The following is a 15,889-nucleotide window of genomic DNA, read 5'->3' on the forward strand; positions in this document are numbered from 1 at the left end:
TTCCACAATCTTTATATTAATAGGGTCTTTCCCCAGTGTGGATCCTATGATCTTGAACAAGGTGGGTTCTCTGATTGAAAGTTTTATTGCATTCATTACACTTATAGTGTTTCTCCCCAGTATGAATACCTTGATGTTGAGTAAGGAAAGAGTTCTGGCTAAAGGTTTCACCACATTCATTACATTTATAGCATTTCTCTTTGGTGTGAATTCCCTTATGCTGAATAATATTTATGCTTTCATTACAGGGCATCAAACATTTATTATATTTGTATACTCCCCCCCCATTATGTAAGTCATGATATTGAATTAATTTGAGCAATAACTAGAAGCTTTCTCATATTGATTATTCTTGAAAAGTTTCTTCCCTGAGGGAATTACATTATATTTTATCAGATCTGAATACTTATTGAATACCATACCCATGTGTATCATCTAGAGTCTCTTTTCTATGGAATTTATGGAGTCCTTTCTCTATGAAATCTGTTCTTTGTGAAATAAGGACTGATGTCAAGCTATAGCTTCTCCCAAATTTATTGCATCCATGATCTTGCAATATATCGAAAGTTTTTTTGTTAGCTATTATTTTTTCCTCAGAACTTCTTTCCAAATTATGTGGTTGCATTTCTGTTTTGACATTACATTTCCAATCTTGACCTTGGGAATTCTTGGAACCAACCATTTTAAGTCTTTCCAAAAATGATTCTTCAATAGAAATGGCTGGATTAGAAAACGATCCTTTGTTTTCAGTCCCAGTGTCCTAAGCTGAAAGACATAAAAATTGTAAAACTCTTGTGTCTCTTTGTATTAAATAACATAACTGTTGTATGGTAAATGTTATATTTTAACTTGAATCAAAGAGATTTTCCTTCAAAATTCAAGAGGGAAAGAAAAAACAAAAATAATGACTACTCCCTCCATCAGCAGAATTCCTAGGTTTAAAGGACTTCTATATTCAATATTTTGTTTTTATCTCACAACAGACTTGTGCAATAGGTATTTTTACTAATGAGAAAAATAAGTTCCAACATGCAATAAAGGCCTTGTTCATGAATATATAAAACACAGCATAATCACAAATAAATCCTGGGTTTCAGATCCCTAATCTAGCATTCTTTCTAATAAATAACCATATCTCATCATTTCTCTACTTTCAATTTTTGTAGTAGAAAGTTGTGGGTTTAGGAATAGGAGAAGAAAGAAGTGCTTGAGACAAAATTCATTTCATGCATACACATACACAAATATGTTTTAAAAAACTAAGGGGTAGATTTAAAATGTTTTGCATAAATGTAACATTTTTTCAAAAGCAAGAATAGTGATAATGATAAAAGATGAAACAGACAATTCAAGTCAGAAAACCTCAAAACACACTTCAGGGCATTACTACATAATGCTAAAATGAACTTTAAATAACCAATATATAGCAATCTTTAAGTTGTGAGCACTAAAGAATTTCAGTAGTTAATTTCATAAGAAGAATGCTAATGACATCATAAACATAAATAGCCAAATATCTAATAATAGAAAGAAATCTCAATTTGTAATCATTGAAATATCATGGAAAAAAATAACAAGAAATCACATCTCTGAGTTTCTTATTTTAAAAAGCTAGAAATAATAGCTTCAAGCTGTTAGAGAAAACTGATTCAAACAATTAGGGAATGTACTGGGAACTGTCATAAAAATTACATATCTGGCCATTGTTGTTGGATCTTTATAAAACTGATTGCCATGACATATTTTGTACCGTCGGAATTACAGTTTCTAGGGTCTTTCTTCTGTGAGGACATGCAAGCGCCTCTTAGAATTTTATAAATACAGGTATTGATTTCTTCTTACTCTAGAAAATGTGAACTAAAATTGCTTGCCATATAATATATAGTTATACAAATGCTTTATTAATATTTAGGGATTTTTTAGGATTTGAAAATCAAGTTCCTCTCCTCCCTACTCCTTCATTGGAATTTTAATCAGTTTTCCTATTTGTAATTCAAGGGGAAAGCTGGAAGTACTTCTAGCAAAAGGCCTTTGAGTTTTCACTTGAAAGAATTAGTCAGGGTCAATCTCCTGCCACTAGCCAGACAATTTATGATACAAAATTCCCCAGTAGATTCATGGATGTATCAACTGGTTGGTACCTTGTGTTGTTCCTTGCTGTCTTTTACCCCTAAAATTAATTGAGGTCTCCCCATTTTTTCCCAATAATAACTGCATGGATAACTATCTGGTTTCAAATGGCCTCATTGCACCTGACATACCAATAAACAAGTATTGATTAAGTGCCTGCTAGGGGTCAGGGTGTTGTGCTAGATATTGGATATACCGATACAAAAAATGAAATCATCCCTACTCTCAAAGAATTTACTCCCTTTGATACCTAATCTGAAGGAAAGAGAGAAAACATTTTGATTGTATAGTTTTATTGTCTAGTCCTCAACCAGGTACTGTGCTCAAAGAACCCAAAATACAGATCTCTGAGAGGAGGTGGAGGCTAACATTTTCCATCACCTCAATCACTATCCTGAAACCTCTGAAAAGGAGGGAATGTCTGTTAATGTCACGAATGGACTACTCTTGTAAAAAAGGGAAAGATGGGAAACCATCTGTGGAAGATGCCAAACCAGCTGTTACTGATGCTTATAATAATACTTTCTTTTATGAAATTAACTACTAAAATTGTTTGGTGCTCATAATGTAAAATACTATATTGTAATGTTATGTAACATAATGTACTATACTGGTTATTTCCTTTTGATATTATGTAATAATGCCCCTGTCTGTCTTTCCGGAGGTTTTCTGGTTTGAATAAGGGAGCTTCCCTAACCTTGGGAATGGCCACATCATTACCCCTATCTGGATGCAGATTCTGAGGCCCAGGACATCACACTCCCAACTCTGCTGTCTGCAAAGTATACCCTTTAATACATCTTTTGAATTTGTGGATCGTCCTTTTTCTCTTCCTTAGTGTAGACACTAGATTACTGCATAATTCCTCATTTGGAGAGGTCTCCATTAAAAGAAATTATAATGTATTGAAATAACTGATATTCCTCTCACTTTTTAAAATTCTTTAAACTCAGAAGGCCTCATTCCAAATGCTATAGTGGACCTAATAGAGCCATGAAGAAGTCTTAAATTTAAAAAAAATCATATTATAATCTCAGACCAGAAGGCAATATAAGTATTAGAAGGTAATGATAACATGGATAAAAAAATATGACTAGCTGATATACATACTGCCTACCTCTTAATCTATGACCCCATAAAACTTTAAGGGAACATAGAAAATTAAAAAACAAAAGCCATAAACCATTAATCAGGTTAAAGAAGAAATTGGGAAAAATAATTAAAGCATAGTGATAAACAGTAATAAGCACTAATGAAAATCAATAAAATATCTAAAATTATAGGGAGAAAATTCAGAGAAAAAGTGTTAGGAATTATCTCAGCTTAGAGAATGCATGAGGACAGGTGTGTTAAGGTCATATTTCAGACTCTTCCCCTAGACCTGAAGGACCCTGAAGAGATCTTGTGGCTCAAAATTTAACTGAACCATTTGACCTTTTTGCTTTCCACAACTTTCCTCTGAGTGGTTTCACTCACTTATTAACCAGAACAAATACCTTTTGAGACTTCTCTTTCCAGGATTCCTGGTTCTTCCCCCTTGATCCATACAGAAAATTAGTTCTGGTTTGGAAACTAGAAATCCTACTCAAGTGGAAAAAAATGGAAAAAATGACTATTAGGTACTAGGGTACAAAATGACTATTGGGTTCAAAAACCACCTCAGCTTTTCAATTTCTAGTTACAAACTCCTATTGAGAGGCCACAAAAGGAGAGCCTAGGAGATTTTGAAATAAGGAAGTTCAGTATAACACTCCAAGAAAGTGTGGAAGAATAAGTCATAGAATCCATCTGTCCTTTTCTCCCTTAGGAAGAAGGAACCTGTTTCCAATAATTGTAGTAATTTATCCCAGGACTTACCCTGGGAAAATATTTATCTTAAGGAGATACTGCCCAGAAAGATGATGTGGAAGATGAAGCCTAAGAGGCAGCATTCTCAGTCTGCCAATTTGCAGTGATATAAAACAAAGCCTTTATGTATGGGAACAAGGAGGAGAAATTATCTTTCTCTTAGTTGCAAAGGGATTGATTAGACGTCTCTGGTGATATACACCCAGCTAACTCGTATCCTATAAGAAAAAGGGAAATGAAGGTACTAAAAGAAGAGCCTGAATCAAAACATAAATGCTACTCTTGCCCAGAAAGACTAGGTTCCTGCAGTTCTCTGGCATGACAGTTAGGTATAGGTCCCTCTGGTCTGAATCCAATCATCCTCACTCCTCCTGGGTGAAATCCACAGCCACATCCTTAAATGTCAGATTCCTGAAATGTCAAACCCATTCTGGTTCACATAAAACCCTTATCGCATAATGGTTATGAAGAAGGAGGTCAAATGGGTAATTGGAGCAGAATATCTAAGCATTTTAGGGTGCTTTCAGGATTCTGAGTCTTCTAATGGAGTTCTATTTTGGTACCCAGTGTAAATGTTAGGGGAGGGTATTGGAAGAAGTCTGTTGACTGGGTCTGGGCTCTTTCAATCAGATTCCACTAAAAATAAGAATTTTAAAATAATTTTAAAATAGTTTACTAGACAGTTTTTGTTGAATTTAATGTAAAATAAAGGATTCAATCATTTCCTAAACTTTTAAAATCTCTGTCCTTATCCTCAGAACCTAATCTTGTCTTTCCTTTCTTTAACTTAGTTTTTCCTCTTTGTTACCAATTAATTTTGCTAAATAAGAAAAATTATATAATTGTTTAATTTGTACTAGTCTCATTTCTTCTATGACACTGTTAACTTCTTTGATATCTTCAAACTTATATGACTTCAGGGATATCCCTGTGAAGTGTTAAGATTAAAAGATTAAAAGCGCCAAACTGTGGCAAGCAAAAATTAGTTTCTCTGCTACAAGTATTATATTTTATGAGGTTTATTAAGATTAAGAATTAAAGAAAATACAGAATAAGAAAGCACATGTCTAGGCCCAGAGAGCCCATTCTCAACCACTCACATCTTACTTGCTAGGTAGAGAGCTGCATCTGCTTGGAAGTGGAAGTAGGAAGAGCTCAGTAGGCAGAGAGCTCCTTTAAATAAAAATTTGTGATGTTGCACTCAGGGAGATTAGAGAGAATTCTGGGAGTTAGCAAGGACTTCTGGGGATTGAAGTCTGGGGTTCAAATCTCCATTTTTGCATTTCACCATTTGATCCTCTTGGGGAAAAAATCCCCCAAAGGATCATGAAAACATAATCAACTTAAAGATTATAATAATATGAGGATAAGAGAAAAAAAAAGAACAAAACCAATAATTGCTAGATGCATTGACAAAAAGCCAGTTAGGGGGCGGTCCCCTTTGGCATGAAAGTATAGATACAAATAAATATTCAATCAACCACACCCAAAGTCCATTCTTGATCTTCTTGTGCAGCTTATGGTCTGGAGGCTTCTTCATGGTGTCTTCTCCAAACAGTTCAGTTTCTGGATTCAGAGAGGTAGCATCTTTCTTTACCTAAAATTTTTCTTAAAAGGAATTTAAACTTTGCAACTTAAAATAATAATATTTTTTACATTTCCCCATCTTGAGGGTGATTGAAAAACACAGAATCACTTAGGGGTGCATAGCTGAGTTATTAGGTATATGAATCAATTGGCAAGAGAAATTAAAAAGACATCAGAAAAATCCAAATAAAAAAGAAAATTGCTGAATGAAAATATAGACTATCAAAGGCTTATGTGTAAAAATTCCAAGTAAAGGAAAAATAAATCTATAACAGGTCCTTGAATCAGGGCCTAATTAAAATGATCTAAGCAATGATGCATTTACCTAGTCAGTAGCCAGGACTACAGAAAGTTTCCACTCTATGAAAGACAGAAAAGGGACCAGATTTTAGGAGCCAGGTAGGAGCCAAGGTTTGGGATACTTGTCTGTATGTATTTTCTGAGTGAGGGTGGACACACAAGGTAGGCCTATGTCGTAACAATGTTAAACATAGCAACCTCGAGTCTTCATACTAGGTTCAAGTCCTTTGTATTGGCTTGGAAGTGCATCAATCCATCCTGGATTGGCTTATCTTTGGCCCTTTGCAATGGCTCTTTTGTGTATATCTTGTCCTGGAATCAGACAGAACCATTAAGCAAAGTCCCATAATTTTTTTGAATAATTAGTGGCATCATTTTTATAGTCTCAAGCTTTTAGGGCATGCATTAGCAAATGTATCTTAAACTTATATTACTGCAAAATCAAAAAGTTAAAGAAAATCTTAATGCTGGTGACATGTGCTTCAAATATAAAAAGGGAGAGAAAAAATAAAAAAACTGAAATAGTATATTGCACATGCAAGAAAAATATAATAAAAGAGTTTTAAAAATTCAAAAATATAGCTTATCATCATTGACACATTGTGTCAGTTAAGGAAATATAGAATACAAGGCTTTCACACCAAAAATGAGATCCATTTCCTCTTCATACCTGGCCATGATCCACTGTGAGTATGAGCAAATAAATGTTACAAGGTTTTGTGTTTTTTTAATAAAGAATAGTATTACAAATATATAGATATCAATATCCCCAAAATTTTCAATAGCCCAGTTAAGTACAATAGCAAACAAACACACTATCATATTTCACATAAGTTGCTGTTTGGCATTTTTAAAAGCCTATGAATTGATGGTTATTTGTCATAATTTTTACAAACGTAGCAAATCTTTCAACCTTGGCAAATACAGTTTTAAACAAAGTAAAAAACAATTTGGGGTTTAGAATGTCATCAAGAAATCTAGATATCATTCTGGTGGAAGTAAAGTAGTGAGCTGAAGAGTTATAAATGAGAGGTGCTCCTTTTTTGGAGGCTTTTTAAGGGTACATGCCCTGAGATTAACTGCCCAACTTCCAGTCACATTTTTAGAAATGTGGGAGTTGGGGGTTTAAATTGTATTTCACTTCAGCTATTTGAATGGTAGCACCTCGTGTTAGGGGCAGGCAAAAATGACCAGAGATTGTTATCTAAAAATCATGTTTAAAAAACCCTTAAAATCAGTTGAGATATTTACCACATTAAACTTTCCAAAGGTTGTTATAGCAATTGTAACCAGTTTTGATGAAGTCCATCCATTCTCTATGTGACAATTTACAAAGTCAAAAATAGAAAGGCTTTTTTTATATGGGCTTGATTACAATGATATTTGTTCAATATGGTTATAGGGGAAAAGCAACAGAATTTAACAGTGGTTAAAACTCAGTACATTAAAATGATTCAGTGTACCAGAATAGTATGGAATGCAATAATATATGAACTTAAAATCACAAAGTTAAATCTTAAAGCAAACAGTAAAATGCAATAGAATACAGAGATTTTCATTGGAGTCTGAAATGCCTTAAAAATATAACCTCCAGTCTTTTTAAAGTTCCTTGGGTTTTTATACATTTAGATGCCTATTGTCAGAAGGCAGATTGGTCATGGTTAAGCAATGGGGTTTAAGCAACCCATCCAGGGCCACACAGCTGGGAAGTATCTGAGGCCAGATTTCAACTGAGGACCTCCCATATGTAGGCCTGGCTCTCAGTCCACTGAGATACCCAGCTGCCTCCCCAAAGTTAGCTAAAGAATTTCAGAGAGCTGAATTTTTTTTTCCTGAATCTCAAGTGAGATAAATAAAAGGACCAGTGCACTCAAAAGATATTCTTTGAAATATGCCATGCTTATAATCAACTTTTTTTCTCCTTTAAACTCTCCTTCCTTAACTTATGAGACAACTTAGATCTGACTGCCTTTCCTCAGAAAAAGGGTGGTTTATTTGTTCAGGAATTCCTGGGAGAGATTAGGTCAGAAGAATAAGGAAACCCTATAGTACTATCCAAGCAGTTTGTTACTTCTTTCTTCATCCAAGCCAAATGGCTCAGGCTTCAGTGTTTCTTTCCTCCTTTCTCTCTAATCACTCCACTAGCCTACTCTAAACAGGTCACTAGTGTCCTTCTTGGGAAGCAACATGATGTGACAGGCCTTCAGGGTGACCCCTGTGAGGTTCAGGGGTAAAGCATCCCTCAGCAGCAGTTGTTGTTCTCTTTGCTTCTTTGGTCAATGATCCAATCAGGGGAGAGATAAATCCAATCTTCACACTTCCTACACTTTTAGAAGTTCAACATGATCAGAATGGTGCCATCAAGTCTTTTGGGTCACAAGATAATGGAAAGAAAGGAATCCAAATCATAAAAAACATTTCAAAAAAGGGAAAATATCAATGCACCTGAGATCTCAACATCAGAAGTTCAGGAGTCATTCTCTCTTCTCTTTCCTCCACTTGAAGAAGGCTAGCATCATAAGGATTCATAGCTAGGGAGTTAAAAAGAAATATGAGGGAAGTTGATTTTACCTTGGAATTCCCAGATACACCAAGCTAAATATCCGCAGGTACTACTTGTTTGACTGTCTCAGGTTTAAAGTGATACCAAAGACTATCTAGTCCAACCCCTTCACTTTGCAGATAAAGAAAATAAGACCTAATGGTAAAGTTACTTGCCCAAGATCACAACTCTTAAAAGATCCAAAGGCAGGAATAAGGTCCAAATTTGTGACTATAACCCAGTACTTTTTCCACTACACCATACATTTTTAGTAGGTCAAAAATTATTCCCAAGGCTAAATTTTAGTCACATCTTCATGGAAAGATGATATGAATCCACTATTGATAAAATAACTTGACTATCCCTTCAATTTCCTATACTTTATACTACCAGATGACCACCCCCCCAAAAAAAAGCAAAATAAAAAACCCATTACTCAAAAAAGCAATCTCAATTGGGTATGCTCTTAGTATGTGACAAAATACTACATGCTATACCTTGAAAGAAACAAATGGCTTGATGACATCCATTGGTTTCATATTGGAGATCCAAATTCCAAAGAAACTTTTTCCCTATTTACTCTATGGATTCTCTATTTTAGCTCCCTATTTGACCCTTACTATACATCCTATTATCTTTCTGTAATTCTCATCTCTCTCCTTAAGTCTTCTACCAGGATCACTACCTCTTTGCTATTTGTGGAATGCCATACCTTCACCCAAATCCAAGGATGATCAGAAATTGTTTTACCACCAGCAGTTCCAGGATCTGTTCCTTTGTGTGAATCTCTGGCCTTAGACACTGAGAGCAGAGCTCCCGGAGTTGGATGAGGGCTTCTTGTGGTCCAGCTACTTCTGGGTACTGATACCACCTAAAATGCTGTCGAGCAGCTTCAAGGTCTGATTTATCTCTTCCTAAGATTGGATCTTGCCTGCAAGGTACATTGATTCTCAGGACCCAGTCTTGTTCATGAGGAGTCATGAGTTGGGGGCTCAAGAGAGTGGTCATCACCTTATTTAGGGGGTTGTATAGAAGGCTCTCCCCATGAATTTCAAATCTGCATTTCCAGTAGGGAGCCAGTCCCCTTCAATTTGGGTGAAGCACTTTCAAGTTCTTGTAAGGGACTCTGTAGGCAGAGATTGAGCATAGTGAGTGGAAAGAACACAGAAGCCTTAATGACCCAGCCTGAATCTAGAAAGAGAGGATGGTAGAAAAATTGAGGAGAGACAAGATAGGCAATGAGCAACAATATAGCCCTATTCTTAGACAAGCATAAATAAAACTGTAGTTGCCTCAAATGCATACCCTTAAGAATCTGATTTCTTTGCAACTAGTTTTTGAGAACTCAGCTCAGGGTTTACCACATGGAAGGCATTTAGTGTTTAATAACTTGATTTGATATCCTGGAGCCAGCTCAAGCTTCTGGAATCAACAAATACCAGAAAATAAAGGGCTAATTTATTTTCTTTACTGTACAGATTCAGGAAAGCAATGGAGAAAATATTAACACTGCAGATTAAACTAGAAAAGTTTTTCAGAGAGCATACCCCTTTTGTGATACCAATGCACAAATATATAGAGGTAGAGGGAAACACAGGGACTTTCTCAGGTTACACACCAAAATTATAGATCTCTAGCAGGCTGGGCTTTTTTATAAAATCAACTTCTTGTTTTATTAGTGCAATGGTTTTCTTTCAATTTTATTAATCTCCCCTTTGCTTTTCAGGGTTTCTAGTTTACCATTTAATTGGAGATTTAAAATTTTCTGTTTTCCTGGGGGTTTTTTTAGTTGCATACCCAATCCATTGATCTGCTCTTTCTCTACTTTAGTAGTGTAAGCAATTAGAGATATGGAATTTCCCCCCAAGGGGCCCCTTGTCCCCCAAAAAAGGTTGCTGTCCTGCTCCTGGTTAGTCCACCAAGTTTATGACTAATGGTGGTTGTGCTCTCTGGGAAAAGTCATGGAGCCCAGCTCCCCAAGGCAAATCCACTACAGCCTCTAGAAGAACCCCAGCACATTTAAAGATTCAAGGGTCTTAGGGGGCCATGAAACTACATGTTTGAACTCCAGTGCTCATCAACTTGGGGTTAGGGGTGGGGTAATTGGGTTGGGTCAGACAAGGAAACCTTTGAACCTCAACTCCCAGAATTCCCTTTTCCAAATTTTCAAGCTTCTTGTTCAAAAACTCTGGTTGAATAGTAATTGCTTCCACGCCTCCACCACCACCTCCCAAGGCGGTGCTTCTCAAGTCTACATATTCCAGCTTTGATCTGTAAACTAAGCTGTTTTGCTTTTCTCAGTGGAGTTGATCAGAGCAGGCCAGGAGAGAGGGACTTATTAATACGGTTTGAAGTGTCTGAAATCAGGGGATGTTTTCTAACCTTTCTTCCTTTCCTTCCCCTCACCCACATTAAAAACCTGACCAAACAACTTCCGAGGACTTCTTCCTGGCCTGGGACCGGAAATGGAAGGATGGGAGGCCTTGATAGAAAATTTTCTTTCTGAACCCACCACCATTGTGATCCTGCCAGTAGTTTTCTCCTGACAGGAGGGTGGGGCTAGAGTCTGCCTGGTGGCAGGGTAAACAAAGTTTCACCTGGATTCCACTATAATTTATCTTTGACCTCAGACCCTAGGTGGCTGTGGGACACTGATCAAATGAATTGCCAAAACTGTAAAGGTTTCAGCCATACTGTAAAGATAATTTTTAGTGTCTTGATTTAAAATCTAAAATTTAGTGGTCGCCATGGGAAAATTCCCAAATATGAAAATACCCAAGTCAGCTGGGTTTTATGGAGATTTTAATTAATATAAATGAAGGAATTAAGGGAAGGAGAGAGAGAGAGAGAGAGAGAGAGAGAGAGAGAGAGAGAGAGAGAGAGAGAGAGAGAGAGAGAGAGAGAGAGAAAGAGAGAGAGAAAGAGAGAAAGAGAGAATAGTAGAAAGGGCCTAGGTCAAATGGCCTAGGCCTGAGCCTAAGGGAGAGCAAGTCAGTCTTTATCACTCACCACAAGATCATCTTCAAGCAAACTCCAAACTTCTGAACTCCTACTCCAACTAACTTCCAATCCAAAAACTCTGAACTCCAACTAGACTCAATTTTGAACTCTCCTTCCTTTTAAAGAAATTTTCTCTTGTGTCACCTCCCCTAAATTTTCACATCTACCAATCACAGTAGACACTTTTCCCCTGGACTGCCCATTCTTAGTTCACATCTTCTTTTTGTTCTCACCTTCTCTGGTTAGATACAAATCTACTGAGTACTTCACACCTCTTTTGTTAAGCTTGCCTTTTGTAAGTTGCTTGACCTTTTAGTGATTAATTTAACCTTTATAGGTATTTAGCACCCTTTTGTATTAGATCTAAAAATAGACCTAGCTTAAGGTTCTAGCTTTACTATAAGGTATGAGTTAAGTACATTCATTGTTCAATCAGGAGTTTACAACTTTATCTTCCCCTAAGGCACTGTCTGAGTAGAGTGGAGTAATTTAAAAGTTCTCAATACATTCCTGATCAAGTATTTCCATTGTTAAAAAATGGGGAATAGCTTAATCAAATCTTCTAAAGTAGAGTCTGAGCAGTTTTAAGATTCACATACCTCAGTTTCCTCATCTGGAATATGGGAATAATAATAGCGCCTATCTCCCCAGGTTGAGACCAAATGACAAACTGCTTGACTAGCCTTAGCATGGTCCCCAAGTGCTTGCTATCATTCTTAGGACAATGGTGAGCATTCTGATCTTTCTGGGAAAAAAACAAACAAATACTCCAGTGCTGGCACCAGCCCCTGGATGATGATTGGGGAGTTGAAGCAACAAAGTGAAACAATAGGGTGGATGGAGTGTTCAGAGAGGACTAGCATCCCTCCCTGATTGTGAGGGCTTGCCAAACCCTTTTCAGAGCTGCTCATCCACCTTTGGAATCTGCCTGTCCCAGACTCTCACTTGGGGCTCCAAGAAGCTGTAATATTTAAATGGTTACATTCTAATAAAGCCCTCTTGGTATGTGGGCTAAACCTTGTAACCAGCATCCCTTAAACTGATTGATGACTAAAGCAGATGTCTTCCCCAAGCATGTGAAGACTCTCCCCAAGGCATAGGAGAATCAAAACAATTCTTTCCAGTGACCATGAAAGCTGAAAAAGCAAATGCTATGAGGTCCTTAGAGCTTGTCATATTGAAGATATCTGCTCATCCAGATAGACATTAACTGCATTGCCATTGCCAGTCATCCTGACTTTTGACTTGCCATCAAGCTTTAATGACTGAATGAGAAAGTGAGGTTGATGACTATGTAACACTTTCTCACTTAAATCCATCTCACAAGCAAGGCCAGATATCACATGAATCCTTTTCAAAAAGGAGGGACAAACAAATTAAATTGCCTCATTTTATCCTCATCCCCTCTCCTTGCAGTAGTAAAAAACCCTTCATAACCTCCCTCACTCCCTCCTACATTTGGCCTTTTTTTTTAAACCTCATACTACATCATGTAAACCGATACAGTAACAACCTCTCATTTTTCTTCAAATAAGACACTTCATATTCTGGCTCCAGGAATTGTCACTGGTTCTTCATTATGCCTATGATGCTCTCCCTCTTTATCTCCACCTTCTGAAAAATTTGGTTTCTTTCAAACATTTTGAATATTTAAAACAATGAACATTCTATAAGTAAATAAACATAACCCCAAGCAACCTTACTTTCCTTTTTAGAATCAATGTATATTGTTTCCAAGGAAGAAGGGTGGTAAAGGCTAGGCAATGGAGTTTAGGTGACTTACCCAGGGCCACACAACTAGGAAGTGACTGAGGTCATTTCTGAATCCAGGACTTCTTATCTCTAAGCCTGGCTCTCAATCCACTGAGCCACCCAGCTGCCCTCAAGTCTATATAGATTTGATGATTACAAGCTGGCTCTTCCTAATGCCTGAAGCTGCTCGTTTCCATGTTTCACTCTCATCAGGAATTTAGTTGAACTATTTTTTACAACTATTGCTATTGATTTTGTTTCCCTTGATAGGACAGAAATTTCTTGACAACAGAAACAATTTCATTTTTAACTTTCATACTCATGTGCTTAGCCCAGTCTTGGCATATTGCAAGCACTCAACTGTTTGTTAATGGATTGATTGAATAATCAATTTCCCCCAGTATATAGTTTCAGGTTCCAAGGAGAAAGTATGGAGACTTAGGTTCTGAGCTGGATGGTATAGAGCAACAGATTAGAATTCCCCCATCAGGAGCCAAGGAGTAGTAGCAGAAGAAAAATCAGTCATAGTTTCTCAACATCTAAAATGAACATGGGAGAGGTGTAAATAAAGGACATAAAAAACTTTACAATTTGTCTATATCTCTGCTATATATATTTGTCTCAATCTGTCTTGATCAATGCAGGTTTATAATCCTGTTGAAACTTACACTCTTAGAGTTGCTAAGGGGCATTTGGAGACTTGGTCAGAGTCACAGAGGAAGTTTGTGTCAGCTGTGGACTTGAATCCAGGATGGAGTTGCAATAATAAAAGTTTACCAGAGATGACATACATGTAAGAGATTTCATTTATTTATTTCTCAAGTTATAAATTCATCCTGGCAAAAAATCAATTATTAAAAATCATTTCAATTGTTATAAACAGATTTGTACATACTCAGTAATCGAATTTCATTGTTTAGAAATACCGTAACTAAACCTTACCCACACAGATGGTTTCAAAAAGCTTACATGTTACAGATAAAGGGAATTCTAAAAGATTTTCCCCATTAGCTTTTCCACATAGCAATAACCAATTTTTAAATTCATTATTTTTTTCTTAAAGTTTCTAGGACTTTACAAGACTTATCCCTCAATATGACCTAACTTATAGGATTTCCCCCAAACTATTATAATTCATTTATCATGGAATTCTTAGGAGAGTCTAGGATCACCTCTCCTTTACCCTTAAAAGTTTCTCATTTGGTCAAAGAGAAACAAGAGCATTTCTTAAAACTCAATTAAACACATCACAAAATTGGTAAAGTTTATAAATTAACATTAGTTCAAAACTTATTAGCTTTTAAAAAACATTAAAACTTTTTATCTTCAAACCAACTCTTCACACTGGTAATGCAAATATATTACCACTTTCCTCTTTGCTTTATTCTTCAAACTTTTTTTCTTGCTTAGAATTTAAACATTAAATTCTCCCCTTCCCCTAATATGAACTTTAATTAAAAGCTGTTTAACTTTCAAAGGGATGTTAATTCAAGTCTCTAAAGAACTTGTTTCCTCCATATTCTAATCTAATATATTTCTGACCATTTTTACTTGCTTTCAGCAATTATAACCCAAATAATCTACACTCCACTAAGTATTATAATTACTTTCAAAATATATCCATAAAACAACATAGGAACAGAGATTTCTAAGATCAAGCAATTTGATAGTGAAAACAGTATTATACATTATGATTCCAAATGAACAGTTTCTGAGAATGTTTTAGAAGGAGAGAGAAAGAGGAAGAGCAAGAAAAATGGGAGAAGATCTCTAGAGGTGGGTAACAAGGGAACAATTTCTGCCCAGAAATAGGAGTTGTTCATCAGCCACTTGGAATGTAAATCAAGACATAACTCTGATATCATGGAAGAAAATGGCCTTGATGTTATCTGCTTTGCTGTTATCTGCTGGGACTAGTTACTTTTCAGAACAGTCAAAAATGTCCTTGGGCAAGAAATTGCAGAATCATTTCCAGGGCATGTGTCTTATCAAGCTGATTCTGATGTTTCAAGGCAATTCTAAATATCATAGAGCCATTAGAAACCTGATAACTTGATATATCAAAGTTTTGAGCCCTAACAATCCCCCCATTATGCCTGTCCAGTGCAAGCCTATGGAGAGGCCCACTGTGCCACCCTGAGCAGCAGCACAATACCACAGTGAGACTCTGAGGCCTGACACTGTAGCTGGACTTGCAAACCAACAGCAGGCCCTAAGAAAGACTGAATCAGCAATGGAAGGCAGTTTCCAGAGCTCTCAGCCCACATATATACAGAGCCATAATACCAACTAGGAAGAATTACAATGTGTAGATATCTAAAACTAGATCTGAAGGTAGCAGCAAGAAAATACTGAAGCTCAAGAATGTGCCTCTTCTGTCCTGGGAATAGAGCCCACCTTTTAGATAAAAATAAAAGTCAAGAAAAAGACTAGGAAAATGAGCAAACAAAACAAATAACTTAACCATAAAAAAAAATCATTATGGATAGAAGGTATAGCAAGGCACCATTAGGGATAAATATGATTTGGGGTTTGATAAGTAACTGACAGGATTCTGAATCCTGTCAGGCTGGCAGACTGCTATGAAATGGAACCTTGAGCCAAGATCTGGCTTAGGAATTCCATGAAGAGTTGGAAATTCTGTTAAGCCTTAACTGTCTTCTCTCTCTCTCTCTCTCTCTCTCTCTCTCTTTCTCTCTCTCTCTCTCTCTCTCTCTCTCTCTCTCTCTC

At 36.5% G+C, this 15,889-nt stretch overlaps 1 long non-coding RNA gene across 1 annotated transcript; it reads right to left on the minus strand.

The window, feature by feature from the left end:
- Positions 1 to 1,520: 1,520 nt before the first annotated feature.
- Positions 1,521 to 12,327, minus strand: LOC103092359 (uncharacterized). The gene is made up of 3 exons (XR_459378.3): positions 11,417 to 12,327; positions 9,120 to 9,533; positions 1,521 to 8,396 (listed from the first exon to the last, which is right to left on the minus strand). It is a non-coding gene; the product is annotated as an uncharacterized LOC103092359 (long non-coding RNA).
- Between the last annotated feature and the right edge of the window lie 3,562 nt (positions 12,328 to 15,889).

Source organism: Monodelphis domestica, chromosome 1, assembly GCF_027887165.1.
Source record: "Monodelphis domestica isolate mMonDom1 chromosome 1, mMonDom1.pri, whole genome shotgun sequence".
Taxonomy (NCBI): Eukaryota; Metazoa; Chordata; class Mammalia; order Didelphimorphia; family Didelphidae; genus Monodelphis; species Monodelphis domestica.